Source organism: Micromys minutus (assembly GCF_963924665.1).
Source record: "Micromys minutus genome assembly, chromosome: 17".
NCBI lineage: Eukaryota > Metazoa > Chordata > Mammalia > Rodentia > Muridae > Micromys > Micromys minutus.
Window position 1 is genome coordinate 31,394,227 of NC_137952.1, and position 17,688 is coordinate 31,411,914.

General features: G+C 39.6%; 1 pseudogene across 1 annotated transcript; it reads right to left on the reverse strand.

Annotated features, from left to right (window-relative positions):
- Positions 1–7,520: 7,520 nt before the first annotated feature.
- LOC308431974 (alpha-enolase-like) lies at positions 7,521–8,825 on the reverse strand (annotated as a pseudogene). Its single transcript has one exon. The product of its transcript is annotated as an alpha-enolase-like (transcript).
- Between the last annotated feature and the right edge of the window lie 8,863 nt (positions 8,826–17,688).

Here is a 17,688-nt window from a genome sequence, read left to right on the forward strand (position 1 = left end):
AACGGCAGTGTTTACCTACTGAAAGTGAATTCTGCTTGTCTTTACACCCTGGGGGAAGAATACTCATAGAGAAGTCCTCTTTCACAAAACTATGCAGGATTGGAACTGAAATCATGTAGTTAAAAGTTTCTCATCACTTAAAAGTTTCCCAATAAACATGTCAAAATACTCTTGTGTTCTTTGCTGTCATTTGTAGGCTTGGCATGGTATGGAGTAGCTGTAGATAAAATACCATCCAGTATCTTCAAGCATATGACATAGGTTGTCCCCAGCATGACTTCACCATAGATTTGCTTTTAGAGATACAATTTAAAAAATGACAAAGTTCCATAATAAATCCAGGTACTGTTAATGGACTTAGTGATAGAAGGGTTGCAAGATTGACTTACATATCAAGTTGCACATCGTGTTGATTACAAACTATGTAGATAGGAGAGATGATGTTCATTGCAATGAGAACTGGAGAAGGACAAAGCTGTGATGAGATGTGGGGAGAAATGGAGATGTATAGAGAAATAGAACTATAATGAGGTATGGGGGTGTGCTGTAGTATTAGGAATGAGCAGTGATAGGTTTTCTGGAGGAACAGTGTGAGCCTGTGTCCTGGACGCCTCACACAGATATCTCTGCTCTGGCTAGGTGCAAGGGTTTAGGCAAAGGGGAGAGGATTTGAGCAGGGAGGGAAAACCACTGTTGCCACCTCTGCCAGGCCAAACCAGGAGACTGGCTAGGTGGCAAGGAGTGCAGGAGAACTTCCAGCAGTGATTTTGGGAGAGCAGATCTCTTCCCAAGCAGCAGTGTTACAGCTCTTATGACAGAAGCTCTCAGATGATGGAGTGATTCTTGCACACCTTCAATTTCAGACAGGTCTCATATAATACAGTTTTGGAATGGTTCAGAATCTGACAACAGGTTCTTCCTATTGGCTTGGCCTGAGCACTTGAGAATACCTTATCTACATAATTGGGGGTTCTTCAGTCTTGAGCCTTTTAGATGTGTGGTCACATCCTCACCTGGAAGAAGGACTTGGGATGTGACCTACACAACACAAACCTTTCTACAGGGGAGTGTGGGGGGCTGTAGCTATGTAGCCTGATTTCCTGGAGACTAGGAAGGTGTCTGCCAGTTTTTAGGGTACACAGGGCTTCAACTTATCACAACCAGGAGTTTGGGTACCCTTCACCACCATGGCTACATAGGACAGGGTTATGAGGAGGTGTGAGGTGGGATGGGTCTATAATGGGGAGTATGAAGGTATGAAGGTATGTGGACTGATAGGGCAGTAATGTGGCATGGAAATGTGTGTTATGATAGGACTGGAAAAGGGGTTAGACTATGGATGCTTATGTGAGAAAGATGTCAAATTTCTGATGTAGAGTGTTATTAGGTCTGTGCTCATCTGAGCAGATTTGACTGGTTTTACTATAATCATTATTTATTTCAAATGGTTCAATAGTTCCTTCAAACTTGTCTCCATGTTCAATCATAGATTATTTCTCAGGAGTTTCCAAGAAGGAAGTTTTAAAGGAATTCCATTGGAGGAAAACATAATCTTTTGAACTCATGTAAATGTTGGTAGTGATCTGTAACATAAAGTATGTACTCTCTAGACAGTGAGTGTGCACATGTGTGTGTACTTGAGAGCTGGAAGAGACCACCACTTGTCATCAAGCCCTTAGCATCTAGCCATCTTAACTTTTGAGATCGGTCTTCCCCTAACCCTGGCTCTGATTTAGTTAGACTAGCTGGGTAGCAAACCCCAGAGATCCTCTTATCTCTGTATACCCCATGCTGAGGCTTCCTTACATAAAGCCCACCTGGCTTTTGCATCACTGGTGCTAGGGCTTGAACTGCGGTCCTCACACTTGTGTAAGGTTGATAGCAATGAGCCTACTCCCCATCCCCAATCATGAGAGTGATTCTTATGAAGATCTACTGTCTACCAAAATGCTTTTTCTCGCTTATCATAACTTCACTCTAGTCTTTTGGGGAATAAAACTATCTGAATAATATAAGGAATCAAAAGCCCACACATACCATAATAAATCACATCACTTGTCTTTAGAGTTCAAAATAAGGATGTAGGTATCTAGTTGGATTTCATTTGCAGAACTTAAAAGCAAACTAGTAACTGCTAGTTCCTCTGTTGACACTTTTTCTATCAGAATATCACAGAAGTATCTCTTCCGGTGACCATGGGTACAGTTGAACACATGACTTGTTACTCGATCAGTGTTGGTTGTCTCACTCGCTCCTCAGTTCCTTGGCTAACACTCTGAGAAGAGTAGCAACAGTTCAGTTCAAACTTGCAAATCTTCAAAGTGGCCCAGTGCCTTGATTGGAGTTTCAGGGTGTTAGCCAAATCATTAGGAACCCCCCTCTTCTGCTTCAGCCTATTCCAGGTTCCTACCAGCAGAGTAGAGAAGTGACCCCCTAGAACTTGACTTTTAGTGAATCTTCTAAATTGTTTCCTGGTCATGCTGTAATCTGCCCTCTTGTTTTGGAAGTGGCAAGAATGTGCATTGTGTTCTATTCTGAGAGTTTATGGAGGAAGTAAGAATTAGTTGCACCTGCACTCTGACAGCCTGTGTGAGGGCAAACATGTTTTGAAGAATTTGGGAGAAATTAATTGATGACTGCCCAAGACACAGAGCATCCATTTGAATACCCTTATCCTGTCAGTGTTCACCCCTGGATTCTCCAGTACCACTTGGGACCAATGGGGCATCATGGGACAACATTGAATGCAAATCTAACAGGAGGGACTCATGAAATGTTTTGATTCATTCAGCTCCAGAATCACGTCATTTTGCAGATCCGCATGGGGATATTTACCCTGAAGTGAAAAGAAAAATAAATTTCCATTGCTTTACAAATAAACACTATTTAAATCTTTATACTTTGACTTTGGGTCTCATTAAATTTACAGAAAGAGGAGTGAAAAAAAATCTATATATAGCCTTTTCTTTCACACAGCAGTTAACAAAAGCCATGAAGTACCCCAGGCTGTTCACACTTATCCCTTGCCTATAGGAGATCTCTTCCATAAGTTCTATCCTCAGCATGAAGCAAACCAAATGCCTCTAGCTGCCAAAGCCACAGGAGGTGGCTCCTGGCAATGGCCCTTAATTATGGGACTACTGTCAATGATTCTGCCACTTTCTAGGGCTCTCTTTGAGGAGATAGTTCACTTTGTCAAAGTACAGCAGGCTTTTATCCAAAAAGGCACCTTACTGGGAGCTGCTAATCAGGAGGCCTGGGACTATCTCCCATCATCTGTACTCTCAGAGCTCTAAATATGATGCTATCCTAACCATCTTGTGTTGGGCTGAAGGTATAGCTTTAAATGCAGCCGGCAAAATTCACTGTTGCTGAGGATTCTCTGCTAGGTTTCCATTCCCAACATTATTATCCTCAGACAAAATTATATCATTTCACAGGTGAACAACAGATTTGTTCCCTGTGACTTTTTGTCTTTAGCTGTAGGTATATGTGTGAAGCTGAACATGTATGTATGGTGTGGAGGTCAGAGATCTACTTTGGATGTTGTTGCTCTGCTACTGATTTCTTGTTTTAGAGAGGGAATCTCTCTCTTGACCTGAACCTTGCCAGCTAGTATCTGCTGCTCTAAATACCTGTGTTGGGCAGAGCATGTAGAAGTGTTGCCTCTAGACCAGATGACCTGACTTGTCCCCAGGTCTTACACAGTAGAAGGAGAGAACTGATTCCCAAATGGTATCTTCTGAATTCTCCATCCCATATCATGATACACACACACACACACACACACACACACAAATATGTAAACTCTGTATTTTTTTATCTGGTTGTCTTGTTCCTGATTCCCAACACTCAGAAAAACAATGAGATGGTTTTTGGTTTTTGTTTGTTTTGTCTGTCTCCAGAAGTTTGCTTTTGCCACAATGTTACACAGCTGGAGTTATGCAATAGGAGGCTGTTCACTAAATGCACAGATAAAGTCTATAAGAAATCATATTTTGACTACCTGTAATTATAAATTCTCTTTCTTCAGTGATGTTCATCAGAGTTTTATAGACTATCTAATAAACATCTTACTAATATTTTCTTAGACTTTTACCTTAATTCAATACTAGGGTTATTGGGAAATAAAGGATATTTTTCTCATTGTTAATATGCAGGAGAGTTTGATTTTATTACCCATGAATTCTATAACCTAACTACAATCATTTATTTGGCTCAAGTGGTTTTGTTTGCTCAGTTCTTTTAGAATTTTTACATAGTGAAACCTGTCATCTGTAAATCATGGGGACATTACTCTCTGCTTACAAAGCACTATACCACTGGTTTCCTTTTTCCTTATTGTATGTATTTGTACAAGATACAGGTAAGTGGTGAGAATATACTCTGGTCTTATTTCTGGTGTTAACAGAGAAACCTATAGTTTCCTACCATAAATCATATTTTTATAAGGGTTTGGGAGGTAAATTTAAGCTGCAGGAGGTCTCTTCTCTTCCCAATTTACTTAGAACTTCTTTATTTATAGATGGTTATTAGACTTTTGTCAGGTATTTTTTTCTGCATTTACTGATATGGTCACATACTTTTTTCCTTTTTAGACTGTTCATATATGGGATTAGTTGACAAATTTTCAAATGTTGAAGCAGCCTTGCATACTTTGAATACATCCTCCTTTGCTTGTTTACAACTCTTTTTGTAACAATGCTAGACTTGACTTGCTAATTTACCACTGAGAACCTTTTATATTTATGTCTGTGCATGATACCCGTCTCTGTTTCCCTCATGACCTCTCTATTTGGTATGGTGTTCAATATGCAGGTATCACAGTGTGGTAGGAAGGTAGGAAGAGCTTTCCATGTTTGTTCACTGACACAGAAAGAGAAGTATATTTTCTTTCCTTAACTACTTGGTGTAATTACTCATTAGCAAATCATTTGGATCTGGTGCTTTCCATAGTTTATTATTTGTTGATCTGATTTTTTAAAATAGCTCCCAGGCTCCTAAAATGATCTGCTTCTTCCTAGAAGTTTTGGCAGGTTCTATCTGGAAGGATTTGTTCCATTTCATTTTGGTTGCCAAACCCATGAGTGAGGAACATTCACTTCCTGCATTTGGTATGTTCCTGGATTTTGAAGCTTGTTCCTTTCCCAGTTTTATTTTTTGTTTAAATAGTAGTAGCAGGTCACTTTTTTTCTTCTTAATTCACCTGGCTAGAATTTTATCAATATTATTGATCTTTTCAGAGATCTAGCTTCTGCTTTTATTTTCAGATCTGTTAGATCAATTAAGAACAAGAAGAATGAAAGATTATATTTCACCTTTAGTTATTTCTTCTCTGATGCCTTCCCTTCTTTCAGTGAATCCTGGTATGGGCCTATATAATTTTATTTCTCCAAAGAACTTACGATAAGGCATGACCCTTTTTAACAAAGTCAATATCTGTGTGGAAAAGTTTTAACTTAGAATAATTCATGCCAATGAATTTTAACCTGGCCAAGAGCTTACTTTTTGGTGAAGGTTTTAAATGCATTCATTATTCCATCCTTGCTTTCATTGATTTCTGAGGCAAGGCTGATGTAATGGTTTATCCTCTGGGGAAGATCCCCTGGCTTCTTTCAGAATTTGTCCTTTACATTTGATTTATTACAGTTCAAATTGATATACATGTGTGTTGGTTTTTTATTTATTTTTTATTTTTGTTAACTCAACACAAGATAAAGTTATTTGGGAATAGGCACTCTCAATCATAAAATACCTTTATAACTTGGACTACAGGCAAGTCTATGTGCATTTTTATGATTAATAATTGACAAATCCTAGCCTACTATAAGTGGTTCCCTCTCGGAGCAAGTATCTGAATAGTAGAAGAATGTTGTCTAAGCAAGCCACAAGGCACAAATCAATAAGAAGTGACCCTTTGTGGCTTCTGATTCAGTTCCTGCCTCTACATTCTTACCAAGTTTTTGAGATTCTACACTGACTTCCGTTGGCTGGACTGCTACCTGGAAGGATAAGCTGAAATGAGCCTCCTCTCCCTATATTCCTCCTCTGTTTTGACAATTGACTCTTACACACTGGAAATACGCTAAAGGCATTACTTCTGGGTTCTAGTTTAGGCTTATCATGTATTGCCCATAAGTTCTTCCTGAATCTAAATTATATTTTTCATATTTTTAAATTGCTAGCCCAGTAATTCCAGCAGTTTGGCTAAGTCTGGCTTGATGATCTCCGTCTCTTTGTGTGATAATAATAATACTTTGTTCATAAGAGAGTAACGAGGGGTGGGGAAAGGCTTGTCCATTCATATTGTGTGTTGGTTCTGATGCATAGGTCTTTGCACTTTACAACATCACGGATGGCTTACTGGTTCAAGACCTAGGGGCTGGGTGTGCATTTCATTTCTCTTACATAGGATGCTCAGCTGAGTGAACATGAGGTATAGGTAGGGACATAGATGTTTGTAGACGATTTTCTAGATGACTAGTTTCTTAAGAAAAACAGAAAATTTTTATGCTTCCAAAATGGTTCCTTCCCTGCTCTTTTCTCCAGAAGCATGGAATATTTTTCAATAGTCCTTAATGAGGCACCTAATTGAAATTTTGGAAATATCTATATTTATATACACTAGGTCTTCAATAGTTCATCCAACATAGCTCAGGTTTCCAACATGGTTCCTGCTTCCATGGCTATGCCCCTTTCTGCTCCTGTACACCATGACTCCCTGCTTTTCCCCCATCTTTTTCCTCTTGGCAGTAGCAGTTTGCCCCATCACTTCTCTATAACACCTGATCTTTTTTCTTCTTTTGTTATTAGAGCAATGTGGCATCTTCATACTCTGTGTGTGGGAACAAAGAACCCTGAGTTCTTATAGCTCTGTGTGCTATCCCTCTGCCTTTCTTTGGAAACCTTTCTGAAATTTTGTTCCTTCAGTTTTCTCAGCCTGTCACAGCCTGGAGGTCTTGGTGAGCTTCCCTTCAGCATTCATCACTGAGCCTCACCTGCTCCATGCCCATTCTTGAAATCCTTCTGCATCAACTCCAAGAAACTGTTAATAATTATTGTAAGGGTCTGGTTTCCTTCCCCTATTGTCCATTGCATAGATTAATTTTATATCAGTAAATAGTCTGTCACCTAATTTCCCCAAATATGAAATGATTAATTATTAATAATAATTAAGTTAGCCAGTTAAACAATTTTTTTTGGCAGAGGAGGCTTCTTTGGCTTTTATTTTTGAATGTAAACCACTGGATAAACCACTGGGGGAAGTCTTGACGGTGGGTACCCTAGAGATTACACTGGAGATCTGAGGGCTCTAGACATTAGCTGGGAAGTCAGGTGACAGACAATGATTCAGACTGATCACATGATTATAAAGCTGGGTTCCAGCAGGGCTCCAGGTGCCTAGGTGTGGACATCTAAAGGAGCAGTGAAATGGGAGGGGCCAGCACTGGACTGGCCTTAAGCCGCCTGGATTACATCAGGGACAGAGCTGGTGGCTGCAGGGATCTCCAGTCCATGCTTTACTTAGCCAGTACGTTCCTGAAGGATCTGCCAGCAAACTTGGTTTTGCTGCCCAGCTCTTCCTCAATTCTAAGAATTGTACTTGCCCAGGCACTCAGATAAGCAAGAAGTACCAGTCTTGATCTGTCCAGTACAGAGCCCCACCACCAAGTCAGCCATAAAACTGTCCTTAGTCCCCCCCCCCAGATCGATGGGATACCATGACACCCCAACCATTGGACTGTTCCAGCTTACATGCCTGCAGACACTCAGTCAAGAGCTGATCTGGTTCACTTTGAGCAGGAGGAATTGCAGGACTTCTTGCCTGCAGCCTTGGCAATCCACTTAGGGTTGTCACTGTGAGGTTATCACCTACTGCCTGGATGCCCCCACTAGCTGTGAACTTCTTGCCAACCATCCCAGTCATCCTGGTCAAAGGGGTCCTTAATAGACACCACTGGGTAGTTCTGGATAAAGTACTTGTACACGTCAGCCAGCTGGTAGGGTGTGTGATGTACAAGTTGGGGTTACCCAGATGCTTGAAGTCCAGGTCATACCTGCCAGCCCTGTAGAACTCAGAGGCAGCCACATTTATGCCAGTGACAACCTGGTCGGTGTAGCCAGCCTTTGCAATTGAAGATGTGAGCAGCTCCAGTGCTTCTTTGTTCTCCAGGATCTTAGGTTCAAATCTACCCTTATCATCCACATTGGTGGTGTCTTTTCCATACTTCTCCTTAGTGACATTCTTCAGGTTGTGGTAAACTTCTGCTCCAATGCACATGACTTCCAGGAAACTGGATGCCCATAGGCAGGATCATGAACTCTTGCATGGCCAGCTTGTTGCCAGCATGAGAACCACTGTTGATCATACCAAAAGCTGAGACTGGCAGAATAACTTCAGGGTTGCCAGCTAAGTCAACAATGTGATGGTAAAGGGGGACCCCCCCCCCTTTTCCACAGCACCAGATTTGCAGACAGCCAGGGACACTGCCAGGATGGCATTTGCACAAAATTTAGATTTATTCTCGGTGCCATCCGCCTCGATCATCAGCTGGTCAATCTTTTCTTGCTCCACAACATTCAGTTTCTTGCTAACCAGAGTAGGTACAATAGTGTTATTGGTGTGCTAACAGCCTTCGAGACACCCTTCCCCATGAAGCGGGTCTTATCACTGTCTCGGAGTTCTAGGGTTTCGTAGATGCCAGTGGACACACCGCTGGACACTGCAACTTGGAAGAGACCTTCGCAGTGTAGAGATCCACCTCAACAATGGGATTCCCACAGGAATCAAAGGTCTGTCTGGCATGGATCCTGACCATAGACATGGTGAATTTCTGCAGTCGGATCGCTGCAAAGGAAGGAAAGAGGGTTCGGCAGACACTGATGAGAGTTCACTTAAACAATCTTAAACACTAACCCCATCCCTCACATAATAAAATCCCTCATGATCTGGTCCCACATGCCAGTATTGTCAAGGCTTCTTCTTACTTTCTGCCCTGTTGAGCTACAGAGTTAGTAACTTCTCAGTTCTCAGTGCTTTCACAGTTTCCTAACCACACATCTACCACTCATGCCTACTTTACCCACCCAATGCCCCTTGACCCACTGAGCTCTTCTGAAAGTCCCCCGTCATCCATTGAGTCTTGGCTCCTCTCCCCTCTTCCCTGTTGCATAGGAGAATATGGCTTCCGTCTGTTACAAAGAGCTCACTACTGGGTTGCTCTTTGGTTTTGGTTTCTATTGGTTGTTCTAACTCCTTCCACCTGTGAGTGTCTAGTGAACAGAGAAAACGTGACTATTGTTTTCTTCTGTATGTTGAATCATAAGTGACTTGGCGTAAGGGTTCTTGCTCTTAAGAATCACACAGATGTAGCTGATAAATTACTCTGAAATATTTATGTACCAATCAAGTCTCATCTGCAAGGCCTAACCCCTAAAGCCACTTCTGCTAGTGAAGAGCCTACAGTGTGAGGGTTTCCCATCTGTGTATACTCTGTCTTTCACTGTATCAAATAGGGTAGAAGTAACTATTTTCCAACCTACAGATTCTGGACTTGTCACAGAAATGGATCTACAGACTAATTCCAGGAACTAGATGTAGGGATAGAATATATTATTTCAACAGTAATCATTTAAAAGTATTTTGCAAGCACATACTGTGGGGAAAATACAGCTAATAAGCATGGCCTCTGAATAAAAATTAAAGGTATGTGTGTATTTGGAGTGTTTTACTGTGGATAAAAATTGCTCGGTGCCATTTTCCTACCATTATATTGATCTTGTACGAATAAGAATATTCTGCACAGCAAATGCTCTATTGTATAATAAAAACACACTTGGAGAAATGTAAATTCTTTATGGAGAAAGCATTTTACCCATGAGTATAAGGAACTAACAGCAGAGAGTTGTTTCATGTTCTTTAAACACCAGCCTACTCACCTGTATGTCAAACATGTGATTAAGTAACGGCCATTTTGATCATCCTTGAGGTTACAGAGGGTGAGTAGACCTTCTTACCCAATTCTGCTGCTCTCTAAGGATCAGGAAAGCCCATTCTGGCTGAAGGCATTTGTAAAACAGCAGGATGTACTAGTTTATCAATATAACTTACTGATTAAGAAGTCCTGTGGAAGTACAGCAGAAACTACTTGGAGAAACTTCAGATTACCTCTAACATCTACAGAACAAGATCAAAAGCAAAAGGTAAGCAGAGGACAATTTTCTGCTAATTAGAAAAGAAAAAAAAAACCACCACTTTATTTTTAAATAATTCTATAATTACCGAAAAGTTACAAAAATACCAGAGCAGCTCCTAATTATTCCCTTCATACATCTTCCCTAGTCTAGAAAAATAGTAAAACAATAGTATTTGAAAATACCCTATTACCAATAGGGCAAATTCCAGGTCACATTAAAATTCACCAGTGTTTGCCTTTTCCACTATGTAATTTTATTTTTTTTCTGTTCTAGTATTCCATCCAAGCCCCTCAGATTGTGTTCAGTTTTCATGTCCTGTTAGCTTTTTCCAGATTGAGGCATTCCCTAATCCCCCCCTTTATGATTTGGGCAATTTTTAATGGGTCTTGTACATTTTTTCTACAAAATACCATTCAGTTTACATGTTTTAGATGTACCCTGGTAAGGGGACTGAGGTCATACATTTGTGAAGAATAGCAGAGAAATAATTCTGCTGTTCCCTGGGAATCATATGAAAGGTGCATAAGGGCCTCACTGCTGCGGAAATTAGCCTCCAACACTCCTTTAAGAGCATGGCTAAAGGGCCTATTCTCGCTTAATTGATGTATCTGGAGACATCTATTTGGAATTAATCTTATACTGCATTTCATATCTAACATTTGCACAGTGATTTTAGAGCACAGTGGTGGATGTCTCCTACATTGGCAGCATTTACCTAATGGTAGTTTTGTCTTGTCCTAAGGTGACAATTATTCTCTCCTCATGGAAAATACCATTTAACAAGCTGAGTAAAATTCTATTTAATATTATTTAACAACTTAGTCAAACGCAAGAAATTTCACTAGCATATGGCATATGCATATGTCTTTAGAGGTGTGTGTTTATATGTAAATTTTTAGACTGTATACAGATTATGATGTTAATACTTATGTCATATGTTAGTATACATCTATATAATAAATACAAACCATCTGGGCATATTGTTCATGGGTATAACATGCAGACATAGTGTGTATATGATATACCATTGTGGGATCTATGTTTACTTGTTTGTTTAGAAATACATTATAAGCATCCTTCCACACAAATAAATGTGCTTCTTCTCATCCTAAAGGATGCCACTGCCCCATTGTAATGAGTATCATTAATTTGTTTGACTCTCTTTATTGGCATTTTACTTTAGCTTCTGTATTAGTGATTGCAGACAGTCTTTATGCATCTTTATGTAGCTCTCCAGCTAAGGATACATCCATTTTTTATGCAGATTTCCTGTCCTACAAGGTTGGTACCAATTCATTCTCTTGCCAGCAGCATATGCGCATGCCAGATGCACTGTGCCTTCTTCTAAGAGTGGCTACCATTGCTCTTATAAATCCCTGTTTATTATCTCTTTTCTGGCATGTTAAAGTATTTCCCTCTTTCCCTGTCGTCTTTGTATATACAATGCTGACTTTTTTTGCTCTACTTAACATGATGGTTTTTTTTTTTATTCCTGAGAGCCATCTGTATCATAATATCTGTGACACTTAATACTGCAGGAGTCCTCAAATTGTTTTACTTAGAACTGGTGACACTGGATTATGTATCTTCCTTAACTCTTAGGTGTTATGGTCTTAGGGTGAAAGATATTAGATCAGGGTGGGTCAGGGTTGTCCCCTCTTACATATTCTAATTAACTGTGACAGTTGTCTACCTTTTAGAACCAGTTACCAAGCTGTGTCTTGATGCCAAAGGTGAAAACATCCTTGTGCCCTCTTTTCCGTTGACATCACCTTCTTGTTGCTCTCCCTGGTTCTGGAGCTTCTAACCCCTGGAATCTGTATTCCATTCTAGTTTATTTTCCCCATGTCTCCTTCATGCCTAGGGCTGCCAAGTCATTAGTGAAAGTGCTGATTTGCATATCAATGTTTCAACTGCATTTATGATTATTTCTTTGGGGTTTCTTCAAAATAAACCCCAAAATTTGCTCATAAAATGCCAATGAATTTGCTGCCTTAGTCAGTTGCTCAGATACCAGGAACAAAAGGAAGAATGAAAAATGGAAACGAAAAAAAGGAAAGAAAAATACTCACTGTCAGTTATTAGAGACTCCACAGGTAATTGGATTTGGTTTGTAGGGAATTCAGAAGGCTGCCCAGAAAAGTGGCTGTGATTAAATTACCCTGAACACTAGGGGTCCAAACCAAAGCGTCTGTCCACTCTTGCTGGTGAAAATCTGCCCAGCCATGCTGAACTGGAGAATAACCACATGAAGACCATTATGGAATCAGACTCTAATGTAGTTTCCTCTAATTCCTTTGCTGCTGGGCATGAAATAACAGGAAGTGAGTTCTTTCCCAATCATGCCTAAAATCTCAAATCAGAGCAATTGTAAGGGACTCACAAATGTGATAATAAACGTGACTTCATTTGACTTATAGCAGGAGTGGCTGAGCTTTTAACCAGTGCAGCACTCATAGAAATCTCTATCAGGAAGAAAGGGGGCCCTTTCACTGCACCTGGCCTGCCCTGCTAAAAGCATTTGCTATGCACACTCTCCTTCAGAGTTGTTGCTTTTCTAATGTATTCGCTCACTGTGTGAAGGGCAGAATTGCAGGCAGGTCAGATAGGAAGACTATCTTTCTCTGCCCTGCTTCTCAGAACTAGCTTCCTAGCTTCGATCAAGCTCCAACCTGGTTTGCATTTTGGTTCCTAAGGGCTGAGTTGTTTACATTCACTATTATTATATAAACCTTGAAACCAAATCTGACAGTGCATTTTGAAAGTGCCAAGCTGAAAGTCGGGTGTGGTACAGTTGAGGTTAATCATAGGAGGCAGAGGCTGTGGGCCTATTCTGTGCATGTCTTGGTTTCCACTGGACCAGCATCATGGCTTCCCACTTACTGGGCAAGTGGCCTCATATATGGTGTTATTCTCTTTGAAGTTTCCTTATTGGTAAAATACTAATAACTGTGTATAAGGAAAGAGTGTATGGTTAAATCAGACACTACATATAAACCTCTCTACATGTTTTCCAACGTCAGATATATGATAATATACAACAAATTGTTACTTTTATTTTATTAATTCCATTTTTGCTAATATTTATAAATGAGGAATCCACTAGACATACTTAATTGTGAATAAATGCAAATTGTTTGAAATGATGACTGCGGTAAAATAGTTTATATTTTTATATTTAAAATTTTTTAAAAAAGATTTATTACTAAAATTTTCTCTTTGTATTTACATATATGCCTTTAAAACACTACTGTTATTTCTCTGCTTTTATTGTAGAAGTATAAAATATTTTCCAAGTAAATATTAGATAGTACATAAACAACAAAATGCTCCTCTTACTTATTTGGGAACATTTTCTTCTCTGGAGGGGAAGAGGCCATGAGGTGACCCTGCTGCATGGGAAAGGGTAAGAAACCAAGCTCTTTGCTATGAATCTAATGGGAGAATGCAAACAATATTTATTAAATATGTACTAAATACCCATCATAAGATGCCTTTCAACTTGAATTATTTAATTGTCTCTGCGACATATCTGCACTACTTGAGGCCATTAATCTCTGTTTTACAGATTCAGAAAATGAGCTCATTCATTTATTCATGTGAATAAATATCACTACTAACATTTGAATCCAGTTATGTTAGCTTTTGAGCCTATGAACATTTGATAGTCAAAGTCTTGGCTCATGGATATATAGAAAAACTACAGAATATTCAGGCAAAAAACAAAAACTAATTTTGATTCTTGATCCAAATACTCTTAGTGGAATTTGGGGCTCTTTCTAATCACCAGATGAAGTTGGAATTCCTTCTTGGGATTCATAGTCTTATTCTTAGTCTTCCTCGTGTTGTGGTAATCTATGTTCATACAATTATTTTGCTTCTCTTCCATAATGGCAATTTGCTACTGTTATGACTTGCAGTACAAATATTTAATATGTAGGATTGTCTGATATGTGGCTCAAAGGGGGTCAAGACCCACAGGTTGAGAGCCATTGACCTAACTGTGAGTCAAGATGGAGAATGTGATAGAATTTGTAGCAAATGCTATGGATACAGGCAACATATGTCCATCCTTACTCTGTCTTCTTAGTGATCACACTATACAATGTCCTACACACTGGAACATGGCCTTTGACTCAGCTCAGCTCTGCTATAAGAGGGCCAGTATTGGCTCTGTTGGCTAGCCTCTGCCCCTGTGATCTTGTACCCTGGTGTCCTCTGACACCTGGAAAACTTTTGACATGATGGACAGCACACTGCTGGGAAAGTAGTTCAAAAGAAGATAACAGTGAATTCTAGAGTCAGAAAAGCAGTGTTATATATGTTATAATGTCTCCATCTTTTTCAACTTATCATTGAATTGTTCTCTCTTCAGTAGGGTCGTTGAAGCGGGTGGAATCAGTAAAGCTGAAACTCTTCTTGTAAGAAACAAGAAAGCTCATTTTTCCTTCCTTCTTTCTCTCTTCATAGACCTGAGACAGTAGTGACAAACAGTGGGAACTTACCTTACACTGGGAAACAGGAAGGAAAACTATGAGCACTTCATGGGCATGACACAATGAGGGGTGGGTGAGTAAGCTCTGTGCAAGATGTGTTGAAAATTGGTCGCAATCCCATTTTCCCTCAGATTCCTGACTTCTTCACAAATCTGCCATTCATCTCATACCCCGAATTTAAGAGGAAGGCACCATCATCTTGTGGTGGCCATCGTCCAGACTGTAATTCGTCAATAGATGAAGATGTAGCACTTGTGCAAATTGAGAGATTTGTCTGTTTCTGGGCTCATTATCTCAAACCAACAAAGTAATATTAATGACTTTAGCTAAATAAGAAAATCACGGTGATTTACTCTAATATTTGATGTTTGCCAAATGTATTTTATTTGGGAAACTTTATATAATTGAATTCACTTTCCTCTTCCCTGCCTTGGTGTCTTTTTTCACTTCCTTTGAAATTGGTGTTTCTTAGAATACAGACACCCCCGAGAATCTAGTTGTGTAAGTGTTTGTGTGTGTGTGTGTGTGTGTGTGTGTGTGTGTGTGTGTTAAAAATGTATAATCTTGGCCTCTAACACACACTTAACAAAGACAACATATATTTAGGATTTGGGTAGTGTGCATTTTGGTGATAAACCAAGGCACATCTCCTAGTCCCTATAGTTTGGGCAGCAATGCTTGGTACTCATGCCTTTCTCCCACATTATCAACATTCCCATCCTTACCTGAAATAGCTGGTAGGGATGCTGGTTACCCACACACTGCATTTGTGATTGGATTCCTGACTCCCCCCACCCCCACACACAACTTGTAAGGAAACATTAGCATAGCACCAAGATGCTCCTTCATGATACCTTTCTTTACACTCATCATCTGGTGGCCTCACCACTGATCTTACATGGATTCCCCTCTCAGTCACCCTGGAATCATTTCTTACACCCAGGACATGATCATTTGTTTTGTTCTTGTCATCTTAGTGTTTTTCCCTTTCTCAATTTTATTCTTGCCTAAGATTCCATGTGTACGTTTAAATGAGAATGCAGAATTCAGTGACACCTCTATATGTGTGGTGTGTCAGTGTGTGTGTGTGTGTGTGTGTGTACAGAATAGATGAATCATAGGAAAACAGAGTACTTCTCTTTTTTACCTAGAATAAAGCATTCTTGGGAGATATTTTCTAATAAAGGAGAAGCAGGTCATAACTTCTATGAGGTTGGCCAGACTTTCTGATGGATGAGTGGGCTGTTATAAACCAAAAGTCAGGAAGTAAGCTGACAATCTCAGTTCAAAAATGATGAAGTATCCTGCCGTGGTATATGGGCAAGTGAGCCAAACTCTTGATATCAGTCCCAGTGACTACTGATGTAGCCAACATTTATTGATTCCCTGTGAACATAGAGGTTCCTACCTAAGGATACAATCTTCATTCTCCAGATGTACTTTTCACAGGCAATGTGGACACACTGATGAAAACTATTTCTCATATCAAAAGCATTTGGATTTGGGAGGGAATATTAGGAAATAACTTCCATGCTTAGTTTTAGCAGACATATTATAAACCCCCTGGCAGATAACAGAGACAGAAAGATTCAAATGATCAGACTTGAGATGTGGGCATGATTCAGAGGCAGAGCACACCTTAAAGGTACCATCATCTACAGATGCATGAGCTGTATGCTATGCAGTCTGACCGCCTCATCTTGCACTATGCTGCCTTGAAACCCTGATGCAGTTCTCAGTTGGAGCAACAGTTTCAGCCACAGTGGTCCAAGCCATGGATTTAATTACTAATCTGATCCCAACTCCCTGAAAAATCTACTTTCCTTTATTCTACCACATGCCAGGCCACAGGGAGAGAGACTCGGTACAGGAAAATCTGGATAGATATTTCTGAGCGCAGTCCAACACTTAGGGATCCCAGTTTTTAAAACATAATTTTTCTTGACCTGATATATCTATAGATGTACAGAAAGATGTTCAGTGTGCCATTATTTATAAGTGTGAAAATTATATATATATATATAATTTTGGATATATATGTATATGTGTATGCATATACACATATACATATATATGCCAAACAATTTAGTAAAGTGAATACTATGTAATATGATAAAGCATATTCCAACAGTTAATGATGTTCTAATTCTCATTATATGAAAACATATAACATGTATACTTTGACAAAAAGGCTAAAAAACTAAATAGTCTTCACTATTTTTTGGAATGATATGAAATGACTGGCCATACTTATAAGCACGAGTTTAAAGAACAAAGGAACATAAGGAAGTGCCACAAAACAAAAAAAAAAAAAAAATGGCATTCCCATCTCTATTATTGCTATTATATGATCTCTATTTCTTTTACTATGTCAAAGATTATCTAATAGATATATTGTATAGAAATAAAATGAAGCCTGAGCAGGAAATGAAAACAGAAACCAAAAATAGATGTGTGGTAAATGTCCCTGTCCCCAGCCATTATGAGAGGAGACAGGGAAGGAAGACAACCAGACAGTAATAGCCCTTGCTTTCAGTCACTTAGTGCAATTACACAGTACTCCCACTGCACAACAGCAGCCTGGGGTGGTGAGGACCAAGTCAGCTACATGCTTCCAAATGAAGAATTCAGTACAACTTCGCTCAACTCTGGCAGAAAAGTCACTTCTCTTACCCCTTACTATTCTTCCAGCGGCTGGAGCTTTGAGTAAGTGAAGTCTGGCTCCTTAGCTTACTATTTGAAGAATGGCTGTGAATGGCATTAGTGCACATTAAAAACACATCCTTGAAATCACACCCCCACCCCTATTATTCCCCAGCAATAGTATGGGCTGTAATAAAACAGCAACAACAAACAAGGCCCCCTGGTTTGCATAATGTCGAATCTTTAATTGGTTTGTACATATTTATGGTACCAGGGATGGAAATTTTTTTAAAAAACAAGTGCTTGCAAGATTGAAGACTTGAGTATCCCCATCCTTGGATGTGCCAGCGAA